This window comes from Cajanus cajan, chromosome 5, assembly GCF_000230855.2.
Source record: "Cajanus cajan strain Asha chromosome 5, NIPB_CcT2T_4, whole genome shotgun sequence".
Taxonomy (NCBI): Eukaryota; Viridiplantae; Streptophyta; class Magnoliopsida; order Fabales; family Fabaceae; genus Cajanus; species Cajanus cajan.
In genome coordinates, this window is record NC_138521.1 from 6,537,772 (window position 1) to 6,557,777 (window position 20,006).

Genomic DNA, 20,006 nt, shown 5'->3' on the forward strand with positions numbered 1-20,006 from the left:
ATCCCAAATTTTATTCAATGAAAAAGGGTTATTTTTATGTATTTTAAATATTTATGAAATTATTAAAGGGTTTAAAAATGTAATATCCCAAATTTTAATAAATAAAACAAGTTATTTTGATTTTAAATATTTATTGAGATTATTAGAAGGTTTGTCATATTTTTATTTAAGTATTTTACTATTTACGTATTTTACTATTCATGTATTTTACTATTCACGTATACGTTTTTCACTATTCATAAATACGTATTTACGTATTTGTAAATAGTATTTTACTGTGCATGTGCACAGTAACTGGCGGCTACAGAGGGGCTGCGGATCTGAAGTTTATAAATTTTAATAAATTTTATTATTTTAATGAATAGTGCATAGTGCATAGTAATTTATAATATTATTTTAATGAATAGTGCATAGTAATTTATAATATTATTTTAATGAATAGTGCATAGTGCATAGTATTTTCAAAATTTCTATAAATAGGGGCCTAAGGTTTTGAAAATTTAGAATTCTAGAGAGAAGGAAATTCTGGAGAAATAGAGAGAGAAAGTAAGAGAGAGAGAAGGAGAAAGAAAAGGAGGTTCTGCTCTAGTGCCTTGTTTAAGAAGAAAGAAGAGAGGAGATTCTGCCCAAATTTCTGTAAACCCAGGTAAGGGGGGGAGTGGGAAACCTCGCTTGGGGGTGTGGGAATAATTGTTAAATAGTTTGTTTGTTGGATTGGCTCCCGATCCCTTGCCTGTTGTTTATTTCTTTGAATATGTATTATTGATGTGTTTTGTTTTATATCTTATTTATTTACATATTAGAATCTGTTATTTGAATGGAAGGCTAAGCCTCCTAAGTATTTATAAATTTGTCATCTATTATTTAAATGGAAGGCTGAGCCTCCTTATTATCTTATATTACCTTTTAAGCTTCCTACTTTACTTAAAAGATCTTAATATATTATTATTGAAAAATATGATACCTAAGCAACCTCTGGACTGTTGGACTGTTGGACTGTTGGACTATTGGACTGTTTGGACTGTTGGACTGTTTGGACTGTTGGACTGTTGGACTGTTTGGACTGTTTGGACTGTTTGGACTGTTGGACTATTGGACTATTGGACTATTAAATTGGATTATTGAAATAATTCTTAATTATGAAATATGAATATGATATGTGTAACATGCTAAAGGTTGAGTCTGTGAATGTATGACATGCATCATATGCACATATTACTCCAGGTGTGCCGCTGAGGCCGCATACCCACGACTAACAAGGTGTACCTTTGGGTCACCCACGATATGCTAACGAGGTGTATGAACACCAATGATAGGTGTACCTTAGGGTCACCGACAATTGTATAGGTGTGCCTTCGGGTCACCAGTGATGAATTCTGCAACTTCCGTATGGCGCCACATGCATACATTAGTGAGTCAAGTCAAGAAAATCATTATACATAAGCATATATGTGAGATTGATTATATATGTGAATTATATTGCGTGTGTGTGTGCTATTTAACTTTTATTTCTATATCTGCAACTGAGTGAGAAGTTTCTCACTCCCTTGTCATTTTTGTGTATATTTAAATTATGATGCAGATAATTAGCATGAGGCTGAGGATGTTGGTGGTGAAGCTTAGGCTTCTGTTTGGGTTTCGCTCTGATAGGATGTGACATCGGGATTAGCTAGACTTATTGTTAAATTATTATTATTTTTCTTTTGTAATTTTTATGTTATTTATGTTGAAAGTGTGTATTTTTGTCATATTATAATTTTACTAAAAGATTATAAGTTAATTCCTAACTAGGAGGCTCTGCCACCTTTACTGGGATTAATTTATAATCTTTGTTTTATAATAACTTCTTGAGTGTAATATTTATGTGTATGTATTATGAATGTGCATCTTCTACCTTATGATACTTATTGTTTTATATCATTCTATGAATATCTATTGTAATGATATTGGGGTAGAGGGTGTCACATTTAGTGGTATCAGAGCAGGTCGATTTAATCGAACGTGTGTGTTATGTGCTTATCATGACTCTGTTGTGTACTCTGACTATGTTTTATTTGTTGTGTATTATGATGATGATGTTTGTTTTGTGTTGATATTGTTGATTTTGATATTGCTATGTAATTAGAGGAAAGATAGTCATGATAGTGTTAGCCAACTAGAGCTATTAGAACCTTGGATGTGAGTGATACATTGAGTGTACTAAGAGTTTATGATTGGTGGAGTTTTTGACATCTATAGTTGTAGCAGGTTCAATCTAAGGGTGGTTGTCTCCTTGGTGAGAGATCGAAATGATGATAATTCCCTTAAGTGTTATTATTGACAAGTTAATTATTTATGGTTTAGGTAGCATGTGAGTTATTGCGGTTGAGGATAGTATTGAGAAGCTTGAACGAGAAATTGAGGAGTGAATTTGGAAAGAGTTGAGGTACTTTGTGACATTAGATATATTGATACACTAATGTTGTTTGGTGTAGAAAATATTTTCGCTACAGTTTTGACAGTTTGAGTATCATATTGACAGAATTAGATTTTTTTTTTTTTTTTTTTGCGGTCTTTATGAAGATTATGGCTTTGGATATTATTTTCCCAATGGAATTGGAAAAAGATAAAACAGAGGTTTGAAACTTTAGTTATGACTGCTTCGATGATCAGAAGTTTAGTTGTAAGCGCTGAATATACTTGAAGTGATTTTTGAATCTTTAGCTAAGGAGATGATCTTTTTGGAATCTTATGTCTTTCTAAGAGTTGTAGTTTAATCAATTAGTTTTCTTTGATGATAGGATAAGATCAAATGGAAGAATTGAACTCTCTATGTGTTGTTTTCTTTGATAGTTATTTAAAAAAAAAGAAATTAGGCTGTATAATAATATTTTTGGGTTAGTAGGCAATGCAATGATAAGAATTGACTTTGTTAAGATATTTGGGATGTTATCATGTGGATTAAGAGGTTGTTTAAGGTTGTATGATGCTATGTGGTAAAGGTTGTTCATGTACATACTTATGAATGGTATATAAACAGGTTTAAAGTAGGTATTCTAATATGATTTAATATGCATGCATGTTGATTTGTGGATAGATGACCTTAGGGATCAATTGGTGAATGTCGTGTAGTTAGTGAAAGTGATTTCAGGGTGTGATATGATCATATTATAGTTGAAGATGAAGATATATCTAAGATGGGTATATGTTAAATTGTCTAAGTATTACTATTATATTTATTTTATTTTATTATATGAGGTAAGTTTTCTAGTTCCTGTAAATTCCAGTTGAGGTAAATATGGATCTGTTTAGGTAGAAGTTGTGTTTAAAATGAGGAAATATCTAAGCCAGTTAGGAAGGATAAGAGTTTTATTAGGTTAGCCTATTATTATTAAAGAATTATTAAAGGAATTTCTAGGATAGTATTGCCCTTAACTACATTCACTAGGAGGAAGTATTATCTTTATGTGGAATAGTAGGTTTGAGAGTAGTTTCAACTCTTATGGAAACATTGACTAGTGATAACGTTACCGGACTTTAGTGAGTTTTATGTGGTATAGAGTGATGTTTTGAAGACAAGTTTGATGGATTATTTCCATGACCTTGAGTTAGGGGTTGTAATGTTTACACTTGAGATTTTGGAGACATTACTGGTATAATACTAAGCTTGAGGTATTTAGCGATCATAAGAGCCTTAAATATCTTTTGACCGAAAGAGATAGTTGAAAATCTTTAAGGAATAAGATTTTAATTTTGAAAGTTATTGAGCCAAAGTTATTGTGGTAACCGATGTTTTGTGTAGGAAACCTTTATATTTTCCCTTATGGATCTTTAGACTCAAATTAGAAATTTAAGTCTGCCTTGTGAGATTACTCCTAGTAATGTAAAACTAGGTATGACTCGAGTAACAAGTGGATCATTGAAAGAAATTTGAGAAAATATAATTAGTTGATTCATTTTGGTGACAAGATACGAGGCTATAAGATAAGGTGATGGATAAAAATTTGAATTGGTTGTAGATGGAGTAGTAAAATTAGTGATATGATATATGTAACATATGCTTAGGAGCTTGATCTTTATAGATAATCGTAGAAGTAAAAACAATATTCTGGCAGATATTTTGATTACGATGATCACTAATTTATTATTTTGATGATTTAAGGAGTGAATTTGATTGCAGAATTTAGAAACTTATGCTTGATGTGTAAGATTATCTCTAGTAGCATTGACTTATTAATGGGTGAGATTAGAGGAACCAGGAGTTAGATCCTTTATTAGTGACCCAAGTAAGCAAGATATTAGAAAGGACACATTTGGATGCTTAGTAAACTTGAAAGGACATAAGAGTACTCTTAATATTTATTTAGGAGTTGCTAAAATGTATCAGAGTGGCGCAGCAGAAGCGTGATGGTCTAAGATGAAAGAGAAGTAGAGAAATTGAATCAAGGTATGGAGAGTGAGTTTAAATTTGGAGTGGATGAAGTTTTGAGATTTAAGGATAAGTTGTGCATTTCTAGTATGTCAGAGCTTAAAGCAATCCTAGAAGGAGGTCATAAGAGTATCCTTAGATATCTTTTGAGTTGTACATCAATAAGGTAGTAAGGTTGCATAGGATTTAAAAAGCAAGATACGTGAAGTTTATTCATTCATATTTTCAAGCAAATTTCGGGGACGAAATTTCTAAAAGGAGGGGAGTAAATGTAACATCCCAAATTTTATTCAATGAAAAAGGGTTATTTTTATGTATTTTAAATATTTATGAAATTATTAAAGGGTTTAAAAATGTAATATCCCAAATTTTAATAAATAAAACAAGTTATTTTGATTTTAAATATTTATTGAGATTATTAGAAGGTTTGTCATATTTTTATTTAAGTATTTTACTATTTACGTATTTTACTATTCATGTATTTTACTATTCACGTATACGTTTTTCACTATTCATAAATACGTATTTACGTATTTGTAAATAGTATTTTACTGTGCATGTGCACAGTAACTGGCGGCTACAGAGGGGCTGCGGATCTGAAGTTTATAAATTTTAATAAATTTTATTATTTTAATGAATAGTGCATAGTGCATAGTAATTTATAATATTATTTTAATGAATAGTGCATAGTAATTTATAATATTATTTTAATGAATAGTGCATAGTGCATAGTATTTTCAAAATTTCTATAAATAGGGGCCTAAGGTTTTGAAAATTTAGAATTCTAGAGAGAAGGAAATTCTGGAGAAATAGAGAGAGAAAGTAAGAGAGAGAGAAGGAGAAAGAAAAGGAGGTTCTGCTCTAGTGCCTTGTTTAAGAAGAAAGAAGAGAGGAGATTCTGCCCAAATTTCTGTAAACCCAGGTAAGGGGGGGAGTGGGAAACCTCGCTTGGGGGTGTGGGAATAATTGTTAAATAGTTTGTTTGTTGGATTGGCTCCCGATCCCTTGCCTGTTGTTTATTTCTTTGAATATGTATTATTGATGTGTTTTGTTTTATATCTTATTTATTTACATATTAGAATCTGTTATTTGAATGGAAGGCTAAGCCTCCTAAGTATTTATAAATTTGTCATCTATTATTTAAATGGAAGGCTGAGCCTCCTTATTATCTTATATTACCTTTTAAGCTTCCTACTTTACTTAAAAGATCTTAATATATTATTATTGAAAAATATGATACCTAAGCAACCTCTGGACTGTTGGACTGTTGGACTGTTGGACTATTGGACTGTTTGGACTGTTGGACTGTTTGGACTGTTGGACTGTTGGACTGTTTGGACTGTTTGGACTGTTTGGACTGTTGGACTATTGGACTATTGGACTATTAAATTGGATTATTGAAATAATTCTTAATTATGAAATATGAATATGATATGTGTAACATGCTAAAGGTTGAGTCTGTGAATGTATGACATGCATCATATGCACATATTACTCCAGGTGTGCCGCTGAGGCCGCATACCCACGACTAACAAGGTGTACCTTTGGGTCACCCACGATATGCTAACGAGGTGTATGAACACCAATGATAGGTGTACCTTAGGGTCACCGACAATTGTATAGGTGTGCCTTCGGGTCACCAGTGATGAATTCTGCAACTTCCGTATGGCGCCACATGCATACATTAGTGAGTCAAGTCAAGAAAATCATTATACATAAGCATATATGTGAGATTGATTATATATGTGAATTATATTGCGTGTGTGTGTGCTATTTAACTTTTATTTCTATATCTGCAACTGAGTGAGAAGTTTCTCACTCCCTTGTCATTTTTGTGTATATTTAAATTATGATGCAGATAATTAGCATGAGGCTGAGGATGTTGGTGGTGAAGCTTAGGCTTCTGTTTGGGTTTCGCTCTGATAGGATGTGACATCGGGATTAGCTAGACTTATTGTTAAATTATTATTATTTTTCTTTTGTAATTTTTATGTTATTTATGTTGAAAGTGTGTATTTTTGTCATATTATAATTTTACTAAAAGATTATAAGTTAATTCCTAACTAGGAGGCTCTGCCACCTTTACTGGGATTAATTTATAATCTTTGTTTTATAATAACTTCTTGAGTGTAATATTTATGTGTATGTATTATGAATGTGCATCTTCTACCTTATGATACTTATTGTTTTATATCATTCTATGAATATCTATTGTAATGATATTGGGGTAGAGGGTGTCACAACCCCCCCTCAAGGGAGTCCAGCGCCCTCGCTGGCACACCGATCCGGGCCCCGGCTCTGATACCAAATGTAACAGCCCAAGCAACCCGCATGTAGATATTGTCCGCTTTGGCCCACGGCCTCACGGATTTGTTCTTGGCAATGGCACGCATGCCACCCCAAAACGCGTCTACACAAGGAAGGTATCCACACCCATATATATGGCATGCTTCGTTCGCCTTCCTAACCGATGTGGGACTATATCAACCTGGCTCTGATACCAAAATACTAAATGTGACACCCTTACTACCCCAACACATATATCGAAATATAATAAAAAAAAATTAAGGAAAATAAACTTTTTAAGTTGGTAAAAGGGTTCACATAATACTTCATAACTGTTCTGACTGAAAAATAAAACTTGAAAGATAAAATTCAAGAGTTTACACATTTTTCAAAGAAAATAACATTTATTACAATACCAAATATTCTATCCTAGAGATCCTCTTGACCCGATGTCACACTATCAGAGCATTTCCCAAATTAACGGATGGCATTCTATATACCACTTGCAGTTGGATCCTCTCCACCTAAAATATCAACAATTTATACGGTGAGAAAAGAAAAATTATCTATATGCAAAATACATTCAATCATATCACAGTATAATTTCATCATAACTCATTATATAGTGTATATATATATATATATATCAATTACTCATCATATTCACATACAACATTCGTGCCAATCCAACAATTAACACTATGCCAAGGCCTCGCCACATCTGACACAAGTGATACAGGTTAATTGCCTCACTCAACCCACACCAGACCAGGGTCACGCCCTCCCTGTAGCATCACTTACCCAGGGGCCGTGCCGTCCCTCGCCATTTTGGTGTGAGGAAACACAATCACATTACAATCAATACAATCTCTTGCAATTAACCCTATGCCAGGGCTGCCATAAGCGACATAAGTGGTGGTGTTAACTGTCCTACTCATCCCACATCATACTAGGGTCACGCCTTCCCTATAGCACCACTTACCCAGGGGTCGTGCCATCCTAGTCATCAATGTGAGACATCACAAGCATAATCATACAATATCTCAACTCATAATTCAAATTCACATCAATATCATCCATCAAATAACGTAACAATAACTAATATAATAATCAATAGAATAATTAGTATAAACTATAAACAGCGTATCAGGGGTTATACTACTCCTACCATGCTCATCCTTATTTCATATGAAAGATAAGAAAATTTCCTATAACTCTCATGAAGACATCAAGTCCTAATTCCATCATCTACTTTGTGAAAAATGATAAAAACCGCAACAGCTATAGATAAAGCTGACAGCTTGACCCCTCTTCACTAAAACATCCATATCTGGAGTTCTAGACCTCCTTTTTGGGTGATTCCAACGCCATTGGAAAGCTAAAATCCAAGGCTACAACTTTCATTAAGACCTCAAAATCAAAATATTCACGCTCAGCGCCCAGACTTGCACTCAGCGCGCCCAGCGCATTCTGCAACCAGCAACCCGTACTACCCTTACAATATAGTGAAAAAAAAAGGAATACATATATATATAGATAATAATAAAGAAAATATAAATTAACTCCAGTAAAGGTGGCAGTGCCTCCTAGTTAGGAATCCATTTATATTTTCCAAATCATAAAAATATAACAAAGATGTAAATTTTAGTCTTTTATCAAGAACATTTAAATTACAAAATAATAGGAGGCTCAGCCTTCCATTTAGATAAATTTCAAATTATAAATTAATAGGAGGCTCGGCCTTCCATTCAGATAAATTAAACGTGATTTTAAGAAATTATTCCTCTACCCAATTCCCTCATGTACTCTACATATAAATAATCCCCTTTTCCCCCGTACCTGGATGAATAGGAACTTGGGCAGAACCTCCTCCTCTTTTTCTTAAATCGGGACCGGAATTAGAGCAGAACCTCCTCTCTTTTTATTTCTCTAGAATTTCTTCTCTCTAAAATTATGAATTTTCAAAAACCTTAAGCTCCTATTTATACGAATTTTACTATTCACGTATACGTATTGTACTATTTACATATACGTATTTTACTATTCATATATACGTATTTTACTATTCATATATACGTATTTTACTATGCAATTGCATAGTAAATGGCTGCTGAAGGGAGCTCACGAGGGAAGCAAGTTTCCATTTATAAATGAATTTGAATATTTTAATGAATAGTGCATAGTAACTTATAATATTATTTTAATGATTAGTAACCTATGATATAGTCCCACATCGGTTAGGAAGGCGAACGAAGCATGCCATATATATGGGTGTGGATACCTTCCTTGTGTAGACGCGTTTTGGGGTGGCATGCGTGCCATTGCCAAGAACAAATCCGTGAGGCCGTGGGCCAAAGCGGACAATATCTACATGCGGGTTGCTTGGGCTGTTACATTGGTATCAGAGCCGGGACCCGGGCCGGTGTGCCAGCGAGGGCGCTGGACTCCCTTGAGGGGGGGTGGATATAGTCCCACATCGGTTAGGAAGGCGAACGAAGCATGCCATATATATGGGTGTGGATACCTTCCTTGTGTAGACGCGTTTTGGGGTGGCATGCGTGCCATTGCCAAGAACAAATCCGTGAGGCCGTGGGCCAAAGCGACATGCGGGTTGCTTGGGCTGTTACAATTGTCTCCCTCCATGTGTAAAGAATCTGATTTGGTGGAGTTTTTTTGACTCTTAATTCTACAAACATGACTTGTGAGGCTTTTCCATTTATTGGAATTAATTTATAGGCACCAATATAGCTCTGGGACCTCTCAAGTTTATGGTCTCGCCAGTCAAGGAAATGCAAAATTACAACCGTTGATTGGGAATATAATACAACAGTAAAAGTAATTAAGGAAGAGAGAGAAATATAATTGACAACCATCTTGATGCAGTTACAAGAGAAAATTCAGGTTCTACATAGATCTTCATGTTAAAACGACTGTAATTCCTATGCATAACAAGTAAATTAAAATATTATTTTATTTTCTATTATGGAAAAAATATAAATCTATTTTTAAATATGTTAATTAATAAAATATTCCCTCTAAACTTATATATAAACAAAAATAATTATTTTACACAGATTAAGAAAGATAGTTAAATACTTTTAATTTTTACAATTTCATATAATATATATATTGTACTAAAATATTCTTAATCATATTTATTCACTACAAGAAAAGTGTCATATTGTAACATACATCCTATAGTGACACGTCATTAAAAATTACTTTTACCTACACAATAATTATAATATATGTTAGTATATTATTAAAAAGTGTGGGTATAAGCTATAGTGACACATAAAATATGTTGTTAAATCTCATTCAAAATCAACACTAAAATTGTGTATAACTATATGTTAAATAGACATATACCAACATATATTATACTTATAGTGACACTTTTTGTATGTCACTATATGTAACATTTCTTGTAGTGATTATAAATAGTATTTTCATTTATTTTTTAAGGGTATTTTTTAATTAAAAATATTAAATAAATTTTATTTAGTTAAAATTTATTTTAGAATCAAGTCCAAAAAATTTAAATATTTTCTTGCTTACATATAGTTTCAGAGAGTAAAGACTTAAATAAGTTTTTACTTATTGTAACATGATTGGATTTTGATTTTGATTGTTGTAAAAATACTTCATTGTTTTACATCCTTCAAAAATTTACAAATGTTTTTTTGTCCTTATAAGATATTTATGGTCCTTGTAAAATGAGTAAAGTTTGGTTATGATTGTTCTATAATATTTTTCTTTGATTTTTGTCTTTCTAAAAAGTAAAATAATTATTTTTTACTCTTAATAATAATTTTAAGATAAATAAATAACATTTATTTTAAAGATATATAAATAAAAAAATTAAGATACCAGGCATTAATATAGTATCATTAATATTTGAAGGTAACACTTAATATAATAATCACATAACCTTTTAATAAATAAATAAATAGTTAAAAAATAATTATATAATAATAAAAACTAAAAACAATTTTTCTAAATTTTAGATACACAATAAAGAATTTCTTTTTATAGAGATTAAAGTCAAAATCACTCATTTTTCAAGTATTAAAATCATATTTAAATTTAAAATAAAAATTATATTTTTAATTTATGACGAGTCAAATAAGTCTTTTACTTATTTTTTTTTTATAAAAAATGCATTGATTAGCTTATTACCCCTACAATTGGTTAAAAAAATTATTATATTTCTTAATTTATGATATGACTAATTATAACTAATATCACTTATATATCACTTATATATGCTTCAAAAAAAATATATATCACTTATATATACCGTTTAATTTTATGAGCAGTAAAATTTAATTTATGATTAATGTCACTAAATATAACTTATATATACATTATTAATAAAAATTAATTAATTAACTATTTTTATTAATCTTGACAAATTATGTATTTATTTGTTATATAAAAAATGTAATAGTAACAATATTTTATTAATCATTAAATTTAATTAGAATAGTAATTGAAAATTAATAAATAATTAATAAGTAATATAATATATCACTCCTATTTCGTAATAAATATTATATAAAAAAAGAATTTAAAAGATAATTACTATTTTAATTTTTAATATAATAATAGTCGGGTGGAAAGGGATTTGGATAATTAGAAGCATGATGACCTAAGTTCAATCTTCACTGCGACTATCTTTGTAATCTTTCTTATCTTTAAAAAAAAATTACATTTTTCACTTATTTCTTATAACAATGTATTTTAGAAAGTTGTTATGTTATATTATTTTTGCTAAAAAAATTAATAATTAAGTGAATTTCATAAAATAAAATAAAAATTCTTTGTTATTTATTTATTAGTATTGTTTATTGTTCTGGGTTAAAAGAATTAAGCCAACACTTTTTTCGGTTGTAAAAATTATTAACACTTGTTATGCTAGCCTACCTAGTAGTACAATTAAGTTAACACTTATTATGCAATAGACATTTCATTTTTATAAAATGTGATCGTTGTGATGAATACCTTCCGTGAAGATTCCTGAGAACACGTAAAGTGGGGATGTGCCAATATCACCATACACGATGCCTATGCTTTGAAATGCTAAACTTAGAGTAGTCTTTCACCCCTGTTAATCACCATTCAAAAACTTAGGATCCTTGGATCCATTAGTTGTACATGGCACCACACAAAAAATTGATTTTCGTTGATTAAAAAATTATAAAATGCAATCACTTCTTGAGACAATCATCTTAAAAACTTATTCAAGAACAAGTGAATATATAATTTTGTATTAAAAGAAAAATATGTATAGTATAACATGTTTTACGTAAATTTTCTCATCTTAAATACGATTTTCAGAAGCTAATATAGCTACGGTTTTCATGTCTCAAATATGATTCATTCCTTCCTAACAAATTATTAAGCAAAATGTTTATCACACATTTATTTTCTCTTCCATCTCAATTTTATTTTTATCTCATGTCATCTTTCATTTTTATTACTTTTCTCTCCACCTCTCTTATTTCCACCAAATAATTGGTTGGGGTTTACCATGATCATCACTCAATTTTGAAACAGGTAGAAAGAGTGTAGAGAACTCAAACCTTGGAGAAATGGGTTGCAGACATAGAAACTCTTCCGGCCTCCAAATTGAGGGAATCTGCCCATGATGTCTTTCTCTCTTTCATGAGATGATTTGGTGGAGTTTTATTATTGTCTCCCTCCATGTGTAAAGAATCTGATTTGGTGGAGTTTTTTTGACTCTTAATTCTACAAACATGACTTGTGAGGCTTTTCCATTTATTGGAATTAATTTATAGGCACCAATATAGCTCTGGGACCTCTCAAGTTTATGGTCTCGCCAGTCAAGGAAATGCAAAATTACAACCGTTGATTGGGAATATAATACAACAGTAAAAGTAATTAAGGAAGAGAGAGAAATATAATTGACAACCATCTTGATGCAGTTACAAGAGAAAATTCAGGTTCTACATAGATCTTCATGTTAAAACGACTGTAATTCCTATGCATAACAAGTAAATTAAAATATTATTTTATTTTCTATTATGGAAAAAATATAAATCTATTTTTAAATATGTTAATTAATAAAATATTCCCTCTAAACTTATATATAAACAAAAATAATTATTTTACACAGATTAAGAAAGATAGTTAAATACTTTTAATTTTTACAATTTCATATAATATATATATTGTACTAAAATATTCTTAATCATATTTATTCACTACAAGAAAAGTGTCATATTGTAACATACATCCTATAGTGACACGTCATTAAAAATTACTTTTACCTACACAATAATTATAATATATGTTAGTATATTATTAAAAAGTGTGGGTATAAGCTATAGTGACACATAAAATATGTTGTTAAATCTCATTCAAAATCAACACTAAAATTGTGTATAACTATATGTTAAATAGACATATACCAACATATATTATACTTATAGTGACACTTTTTGTATGTCACTATATGTAACATTTCTTGTAGTGATTATAAATAGTATTTTCATTTATTTTTTAAGGGTATTTTTTAATTAAAAATATTAAATAAATTTTATTTAGTTAAAATTTATTTTAGAATCAAGTCCAAAAAATTTAAATATTTTCTTGCTTACATATAGTTTCAGAGAGTAAAGACTTAAATAAGTTTTTACTTATTGTAACATGATTGGATTTTGATTTTGATTGTTGTAAAAATACTTCATTGTTTTACATCCTTCAAAAATTTACAAATGTTTTTTTGTCCTTATAAGATATTTATGGTCCTTGTAAAATGAGTAAAGTTTGGTTATGATTCTTCTATAATATTTTTCTTTGATTTTTGTCTTTCTAAAAAGTAAAATAATTATTTTTTACTCTTAATAATAATTTTAAGATAAATAAATAACATTTATTTTAAAGATATATAAATAAAAAAATTAAGATACCAGGCATTAATATAGTATCATTAATATTTGAAGGTAACACTTAATATAATAATCACATAACCTTTTAATAAATAAATAAATAGTTAAAAAATAATTATATAATAATAAAAACTAAAAACAATTTTTCTAAATTTTAGATACACAATAAAGAATTTCTTTTTATAGAGATTAAAGTCAAAATCAATCATTTTTCAAGTATTAAAATCATATTTAAATTTAAAATAAAAATTATATTTTTAATTTATGACGAGTCAAATAAGTCTTTTACTTATTTTTTTTTTATAAAAAATGCATTGATTAGCTTATTACCCCTACAATTGGTTAAAAAAATTATTATATTTCTTAATTTATGATATGACTAATTATAACTAATATCACTTATATATCACTTATATATGCTTCAAAAAAAATATATATCACTTATATATACCGTTTAATTTTATGAGCAGTAAAATTTAATTTATGATTAATGTCACTAAATATAACTTATATATACATTATTAATAAAAATTAATTAATTAACTATTTTTATTAATCTTGACAAATTATGTATTTATTTGTTATATAAAAAATGTAATAGTAACAATATTTTATTAATCATTAAATTTAATTAGAATAGTAATTGAAAATTAATAAATAATTAATAAGTAATATAATATATCACTCCTATTTCGTAATAAATATTATATAAAAAAAGAATTTAAAAGATAATTACTATTTTAATTTTTAATATAATAATAGTCGGGTGGAAAGGGATTTGGATAATTAGAAGCATGATGACCTAAGTTCAATCTTCACTGCGACTATCTTTGTAATCTTTCTTATCTTTAAAAAAAAATTACATTTTTCACTTATTTCTTATAACAATGTATTTTAGAAAGTTGTTATGTTATATTATTTTTGCTAAAAAAATTAATAATTAAGTGAATTTCATAAAATAAAATAAAAATTCTTTGTTATTTATTTATTAGTATTGTTTATTGTTCTGGGTTAAAAGAATTAAGCCAACACTTTTTTCGGTTGTAAAAATTATTAACACTTGTTATGCTAGCCTACCTAGTAGTACAATTAAGTTAACACTTATTATGCAATAGACATTTCATTTTTATAAAATGTGATCGTTGTGATGAATACCTTCCGTGAAGATTCCTGAGAACACGTAAAGTGGGGATGTGCCAATATCACCATACACGATGCCTATGCTTTGAAATGCTAAACTTAGAGTAGTCTTCCACCCCTGTTAATCACCATTCAAAAACTTAGGATCCTTGGATCCATTAGTTGTACATGGCACCACACAAAAAATTGATTTTCGTTGATTAAAAAATTATAAAATGCAATCACTTCTTGAGACAATCATCTTAAAAACTTATTCAAGAACAAGTGAATATATAATTTTGTATTAAAAGAAAAATATGTATAGTATAACATGTTTTACGTAAATTTTCTCATCTTAAATACGATTTTCAGAAGCTAATATAGCTACGGTTTTCATGTCTCAAATATGATTCATTCCTTCCTAACAAATTATTAAGCAAAATGTTTATCACACATTTATTTTCTCTTCCATCTCAATTTTATTTTTATCTCATGTCATCTTTCATTTTTATTACTTTTCTCTCCACCTCTCTTATTTCCACCAAATAATTGGTTGGGGTTTACCATGATCATCACTCAATTTTGAAACAGGTAGAAAGAGTGTAGAGAACTCAAACCTTGGAGAAATGGGTTGCAGACATAGAAACTCTTCCGGCCTCCAAATTGAGGGAATCTGCCCATGATGTCTTTCTCTCTTTCATGAGATGATTTGGTGGAGTTTTATTATTGTCTCCCTCCATGTGTAAAGAATCTGATTTGGTGGAGTTTTTTTGACTCTTAATTCTACAAACATGACTTGTGAGGCTTTTCCATTTATTGGAATTAATTTATAGGCACCAATATAGCTCTGGGACCTCTCAAGTTTATGGTCTCGCCAGTCAAGGAAATGCAAAATTACAACCGTTGATTGGGAATATAATACAACAGTAAAAGTAATTAAGGAAGAGAGAGAAATATAATTGACAACCATCTTGATGCAGTTACAAGAGAAAATTCAGGTTCTACATAGATCTTCATGTTAAAACGACTGTAATTCCTATGCATAACAAGTAAATTAAAATATTATTTTATTTTCTATTATGGAAAAAATATAAATCTATTTTTAAATATGTTAATTAATAAAATATTCCCTCTAAACTTATATATAAACAAAAATAATTATTTTACACAGATTAAGAAAGATAGTTAAATACTTTTAATTTTTACAATTTCATATAATATATATATTGTACTAAAATATTCTTAATCATATTTATTCACTACAAGAAAAGTGTCATATTGTAACATACATCCTATAGTGACACGTCATTAAAAATTACTTTTACCTACACAATAATTATAATATATGTTAGTATATTATTAAAAAATGTGGGTATAAGCTATAGTGACACATAAAATATGTTGTTAAATCTCATTCAAAATCAACACTAAAATTGTGTATAACTATATGTCAAATAGACATATACCAACATATATTATTACCCTTTTTGTATGTCACTATATGTAACATTTCTTGTAGTGATTATAAATAGTATTTTCATTTATTTTTTAAGGGTATTTTTTAATTAAAAATATTAAATAAATTTTATTTAGTTAAAATTTATTTTAGAATCAAGTCCAAAAAATTTAAATATTATCTTGCTTAGATATAGTTTCAGAGAGCAAAGACTTAAATAAGTTTTTATGTAATATCCTAATATTTTTAAATAACAATAATCACATTATTATTAAGTGTATTGAAATTTTTAGTTATGATAATTATATCTACGGATATATATATATATATATATATATATATATATATATATATATAAAAGAGAATAAGTATAATATATATATATATGTATATATAAATATAAATTTTACTATAACATTTTTAGTAAATAAATTAATTATTATGAATTTTTTTTATGATTTTTTTTACACTTTTAGAAAAATTTAATAATTCTTTTAGAAGGATATTTTAATTTTAATTGTTTAAATCATAAATTATATATATATATATATACTTTAATTGATTAAACGTAAACCATTATATTAAATTATATATATATATATAGATAAACAATATGTATGGGTGTAATAAAAAAAATGATGAATGATAATTACTAGGATATTAAGCCTGCAGTACGCACGTTTGTTATGATAAAGTTTTAGGTGCAGGTACAGTGAATATATAGATATGAAATGTGCAGCAAGGTGAATGTACAATGTGGCAAAACATTTAAGAGGCTTAGACGTAAGCAATTACGTGAAAATGGCACAGCAAAGAATATACATTCGTGGCAAAAATTTACTGATCAGCTGTGATAAAAAATCATTACGGTGATAAAAAAAAAATTGTACCTCAAATCCGTGATAAAAATTTCATCTCAAATCCGTGAATTCAGTAAGTTTTCCTTCTCTATAAGTAGGCCTCCGTTACAGTAAAAATTAGGCACGCAGCAACAGCAATAAAATCAAAAGAGAAGAGAGAACGAGAGAAAATAGAAACATCGCAGCGTAAGAAAATAAAAGTTTGAGACGTGTGCATTTCAAGGTAAGGGGGAGGAGAACTTTGTTTCTTTAAATTTTATTTACTACTATTTATTTATGTTATTTTCTTGCTACATTTATATAGTGAGGTGTCTCTAACCTCATTTATTTACTTAACCTATGTTTATTTTTATCTATAATAATTGTTAAGGTGTTCATATTTTATATTGTTTAATTATTTTATAATAATTATCATTGTCATTTAATTAATTGGTGCTCTTAATATATTTTATCTACGTATATGTTATTTAATTAAATTTTAAATAATGATAAATTCTCAAATTTATTTAACGTGATTATTTTATGATTGATTTAATTTTGTCTTTGACTCATTTTAAAGACTAATATTATTCTATGGCCATAGAAGATAAAGTTTGAATTATTTATAGCTAGAGGTTTGACCTTGAGGATTTAAATGAGTAATCATTTATGGTAAAATATTTTGTTGACATTTGGTTGATACTACAATAATGCTCATTTATCCTGACTAGTCACTATTAAAATGATTCAAATTTTATTATTTAATTTTTATGTTAGTATATATAATAATCTTGTTCTTTATTAAATATATTTGCTTAAATAGTGTTCTCACTCCTTATTTCTTGTTTTGGAAAAAAATTTATAATTAAATAAATATAGATGGATGTGCCAGCAATCCCTACTCCTTTTCCTTCAATTATTTCTGCTGTATTTTCCGGGACTACGTGGAGTGTGGATGCGGTAGCAAACGCAGTCACCTTCAATGGAGTAGCAGTGTCAAGCTTTACTTTTTCCCTAAATCAAGAAATTCCTACCGTGATCGATGGTCCCATAATAGTCACCTTCGTTTTACCACCTGCAAACCATGTGAACCCCATCGTGAATCTGTTCCAACCACCTATGTAGTTAGTATAGAAGTAGAATAATAAAATATGATGTGTAAATAGGCCTGAAATAATCTGTACTTTATATATAAGTAAGAAAAGCAACCACGCACGTTTTGTAAAATATTGTAATAATAAGTACTTATGATATAATATAATGTATAATATTATCATACCTGTGTTTTCTAGCAATATTATATATATATATATATATATATATATATATATATATATGTATATTACTAAGATTAATATTAATACTATTAGGTGTTACATTTTAGTGGTATCAAAGCAACGTTCCATGTGTAACTTGAGGAAGGTGCTAACCATGTTTCTAGTATAATAAATTAATCTATAAAATTTCAGATGGCAGGAAGAAGGAATACCGAACTGACTGAGGCTGTACAGGCTATTAGAGACATGGCTGCTGCCTTGTTAAGGAATCAACAACTGAAAAGAATGGGAGAGTCACAGGGACTAATAGAATTTAGAAGCAATAAACCTTCTCAATTCGATGGAGGATATAATCCGAAAAAAGCTGAATTATGGATGAAAGAAATAGAAAAAATATTTCGAGCTATGAACTGTCCCGATAACCAAAAAGTAAACTATGCAGTATTTATGTTAGTAGGAGAAGCAGAATATTGGTGGGATAGTACCAGGAGATTATTAGAAGGAGGGGGAATAATCATTACATGGGAAGTATTTAGAGCCAAATTTTTTGAAAAATATTTTCCTAATGATGTAAGGAGGGCTAAAGAAATAGAATATATGCAGTTAAAACAAGGAAACATGACAGTGGGAGAATATGCTTCTAAGTTTGAAGAATTGGGAAAATACTCTACTTTGTTTTATCACCCTGATGAGAGAATGAAGTGTATTAAATTTGAAGATGGACTTAGACCAGAACTAAGAAAGGCAGTAGGAATATTAGAAATCTCTGATTTTCCCACATTAATACACAAGTGTCGATTTCTGGAAGGTTTTGATCATAATAAGGATAATAGACCAAAATCTTTTGGCCCTCAGTTTAATAAGAAAAAGAATAATGAAGGAAAACCTTATGATCGACCACAATGGAAACCCCAATCTTCTCAATTTGCAGGAAATTCCAGTAGACCCATGAATAATCAAGCTAAGTGTCTTAAGTGTGGACAGGGTCATTACACTAAGGACTGTCATCTCAAAGTACCTGTTTGTTTCAAGTGTGGAAAGCCTGGTCATGTGTTTTCTGAGTGTGGACAACCAAAGGCGCACGGGAATACCTCTGGACCAAAATCGAGACCTCCTACAACTAGAAGAGTTTATACCATGACCGGAACTGAAGCTGCTCAAAACAACGATCTAATACAAGGTAAATGTTTCATTAAAGGCAAAACTTTAAATGTACTGTATGATTCAGGCGCAACTCATTCTTTTATCTCCAATGATTGTGTTCAACACCTCCAATTACCAATTTCTTCTTTAGAGAATAATTTAATTGTTTCAACCCCTACAAACAAATCTGTAATTGCCAACAAAGTCTGTTCAGACTGTCCTATTTTTATTAGTGACAGAAAATTTCTTGTAAATTTGATCTGTTTACCTTTATCACAATTAGATGTGATTTTAGGTATGGACTGGTTATCTTCCAACCATGTCCTTCTCAATTGTGAAGAAAAGTCTGTAATGTTTTCTGATTCTAAGGATCTATCGATTTCATTATCCAAACCAATAAGAAAGTTTTCTTGGGGTAAAGTTCAAGGATATTTAATCTTATCTTCTATGGAAGCTAAAGAGGAAGTCAACTTGAAAAACATAGCCGTTGTTCAAAATTTTCCTGAAGTTTTTCCTAATGATATACCTGGTTTGCCACCTGACAGAGAGATTGAATTTTTGATT

At 29.2% G+C, this 20,006-nt stretch overlaps 2 long non-coding RNA genes across 3 annotated transcripts; one reads left to right on the top strand and one right to left on the bottom strand.

The window, feature by feature from the left end:
- Window positions 1-2: 2 nt before the first annotated feature.
- Window positions 3-6,599, top strand: LOC145958203 (uncharacterized). The gene is made up of 3 exons (XR_014433854.1): window positions 3-646; window positions 1,583-5,330; window positions 6,267-6,599. It is a non-coding gene; the product is annotated as an uncharacterized LOC145958203 (long non-coding RNA).
- A 348-nt stretch (window positions 6,600-6,947) lies between these two features.
- Window positions 6,948-16,335, bottom strand: LOC145958202 (uncharacterized). 2 transcript variants are annotated; one of them, XR_014433853.1, is made up of 5 exons: window positions 15,345-16,335; window positions 14,764-14,866; window positions 12,280-12,698; window positions 11,699-11,801; window positions 6,948-9,633 (listed from the first exon to the last, which is right to left on the bottom strand). It is a non-coding gene; the product is annotated as an uncharacterized LOC145958202 (long non-coding RNA). The 2 variants fall into 2 exon arrangements; XR_014433852.1 differs by having other exon boundaries at window positions 12,280-14,866.
- Window positions 16,336-20,006: the final 3,671 nt, after the last annotated feature.